Source organism: Triticum dicoccoides, chromosome 3B, assembly GCF_002162155.2.
Source record: "Triticum dicoccoides isolate Atlit2015 ecotype Zavitan chromosome 3B, WEW_v2.0, whole genome shotgun sequence".
Taxonomy (NCBI): Eukaryota; Viridiplantae; Streptophyta; class Magnoliopsida; order Poales; family Poaceae; genus Triticum; species Triticum dicoccoides.
Window position 1 is genome coordinate 26,157,610 of NC_041385.1, and position 3,406 is coordinate 26,161,015.

Consider the following 3,406-nt stretch of genomic DNA (forward strand, 5'->3'; position numbering starts at 1 on the left):
ACCATGCACCTCCTCCTCCCCCTAATCCTTCGCATGCTTCTACTGCAGCGCCGGCCAACTCGTCGGCGGCAGCCCGACGATGCCCCCACGGTCGCAACTCTGAATGTGGTGCCAAAAAAATAGAACATGGTGGAAGCAAAAACAATGACAGGATCCAGCAAAAACAGAATATGGTGGAAGCAAAAAAGTAGACTCAGCTGGGGATTCAGTGGTCGATTGTAGCAAAAAAGTAGACTAGTTCCAGCAGAAAAAACAATGACTGTAGCAAAATTAAGCACCGGTTCCAGCAGAAAACAAACTCGAACGGGGAGAGATTCAGTGGTTGATTGTAGCATAAAAGTAGACCAATTCCAGCAAAAAACCAATGGTTGTAGCAAAATTAAGCACTGGTTCCAGCAGGAAACAAACTCGAACCGGGAGAGATTCAGTGGTTGATCTTAGCAAAAAAGTAGACTAATTCCAGCAAAAAGAACAATAGCTCCAGCAAAAATAACGCACCAGCGGCGAGGGGGCATCCTGTTTCAGCACCCTGCCCACCGCTCATCTCTCGCAGCTCTGACTGGTTCGCGGGTTGAAGCTATTCCAGACCACGCTTGCAGCTCGCCGACATGTGCTTGTAGCATCTTGCATGCCCGCGTCTGCCATCCAGCAAAAACCATGGCCGCTTCCAGCAAAATCCATGGCCACTTCTAGCAAAATTAATGGCCGCTTCCAGCCAAAACCATGGTCGCTTCCAGCGTCTACCAGGGTCGGCTGTAGCAAAACGCCACCTCCGTCCCCACACCCGCCATGGCTGGTCGAGGTCGCATCTTCTTGAGCACGGGTGGTGCCCCCTCCCCCCGTGACGCCGGTCGAGGTCGTTGCAGCTCCAGCGGCCGACATCTGCAGCATCCACCGCCGCCGGTTCCAGCATCCCCGTCGCCGTCGGTTCCCACCTCCCCGTCGCAGCACCGTGGTCGTTGGTGGGTGTCGTTGTTGCCGCCGCTTGAATTGGATTGAGAGAGAGAGAGAGCAGGCGGTGGGTAACGAAGTGGGTGGGGATGAAAACGGGTCACGTGAAGAGATAAGATAGGTGGCCAGCGGTGGTCAAAAAGCTTCTGCACGGGTCCCACATGCCAGCGCCTCGTGCAATGAAGCGACCGGCCGAAACCCGGACGGTCGACCGGAGGGAAACGTTTCCCTATCAAATATGGGTGCTCAATCTACTCCTGGGTAAAGTTTCGTGAAAAATGCCAGGAAATGTATCGTCTGTAAAAAAAGACAAAAAAAAATCCTAATACCACACGCGAGTACACTTTCTGGTATTTTCTAGTATTTTTCCATGAAACTTTACATGGGAGTAGATTGGGCACCCAGATTTTATATCACCCAAATTCAGGTTTTTTTTCCTGGTACCACATCCATCCTGGTTCATTGGTTCTTTTCGTATTTTGTGCCAAATTCAAATCTTAGTTTTAACTAACAAAATATTAGTGCATGTCATAAAAAACAATATCATTGGATACTCTGTTCATATACGAACCCAACGATATAATTTTTGTGACATGCATTAATATTTTATAAATGAAAACTATGATCGAAATTTAACACAAAATATGAAGTGGACCAGTAAACCAGGACGGAGGTAGTATGTTTTAAAATTAATATTCGTATAAGGGTGTGGAGCACCTAAGAGCCTGCGTATTTTCCAACAAAGTCATACATCAACAAACTCACTTTTTAAACCTTCATTCTCATTCTATCTTCTGGGCTGATTGCATAATCATAGGGGTACGTGCTTCCAATCCACCGCCAGATTGGCCCCCCTAGCTTGTAGCACCGGAGAGGTTGCCCCACTATAGCATCTGGAGTTCGCCTCTTGAAGCCACGGCGAGGTTGCCCCCACTATAGGTTCGGTTGCGACTCAACGTCCACCTCTTCCCCATCTTGCTTCAGGGGGTGACGGAACAACGGCGAGACCCACATCCCAAGTAGTGTTGTCCTCGGTGAGGGTCATCCTGGTCTGCTGTCGAAGCCTTGAAGACAAAGGATCACATTGCAATTTTCTTCTCGGTTGCAGTCTTTCATGTAAAGTCCTTGCATAGAGTGAAATTTCTTTTTCTTTAGGGTCTCTTTTTGGCTATATATACTGCAATGCAATACTTTAAGTTGTTTGTAAGTACTTTGGGAAATGTCTCGCGTTCAAAAAACCTTAACGGCTAGTGAAGAAGATAACCAAAATAAAAGATCCTGAAACATCTCGATGATTGCAACTGCCTTTTTCGTATGGACTTTGGTGAAGACGGGATGTGGCTGCCGGATGGCCCTGTATGGGTTTATGGCGGCTCCAATGGCTTTATTTCTGTGGTCTATGTCCAACCATTGTTGGAGACTTGAGGCTGTTGGATGGCCCCTTTAGTGGGTTCTTGGCGGTGTTGATAACCTTGTTGATGTTGACGTGTTGCTCTGATCCGCTCTACATATACGTGGTATATGTCCTGTTTGTGTGGTGCTCACCGCGTTAGGGATGTGAACATGTACGGTTGTTGAGGTGTGACGACATGGCCTGCATCCGTGACTTCTTCATTGAAAGTGGGGGCAACAATACATGGTGACTTAAAATTGGTGGTACTTTTGAGCACATGGTTTTTCGAGCTCCGCAGTGAAAACTATAGATTCATCTACATTGGTTGTACCTGGTAATGGTGGTTTCTACATCATACCCTTGTTGGACGCATTGTATGGAGTTTGGTTAGACTTATTCTTCGGGGTGAAAACCCAAGATCCAGTCTCTTGGGTGGATCTAGCGATGGCGGCACTCGCGTGTTGTTCCCTTCTTGGGGCATCATTGTTGAAACACTTTTCACATAGTCTGGGTACTGTCATCGGTGGTGGTTGCAGCTGCATGTCTGAGTTTGCTTCAACGGGACCTTTAGAGGTCATTTTTCTTTGTGTATACATTGGTGTTGGTTGTGTGCATCGTAGTTATCAAGATGCCAGGTGTGTTCATGATGACTCTATTTTCTTGATCCGACGTTATGAATCAATAAAATCCATCTTTTATCGATAAAAATAAAGCCCTGAAGCCAAACCATGGCACTACATGAAGCAAGTGCTACTGATCTACTAGACAAGTTTGGTAGTAGTGAACGAGCGCTCGAGATTGACCGGTTTCTTCTTTCTCTCAAGTAATCTGCAGCAAATATGTTCTCCGATGGATTAAGAAACAGTGTGCCTTTTCCTTCTGTAAATCTCATGAAGAGCCGAAATATACGTCTCTTTTCCGGACATCGAAAAGGCAGGCGCATTTACTTGTCTCTCTCAAAACCCGTGAAAAAAACTGTTTCACTCCTGAAAAAGTAGGATCCCACGAGGCGATCAAAGGAGGCGACGAGGGTTTCCTTACGCGCTGCCGGTGGCACCGCCG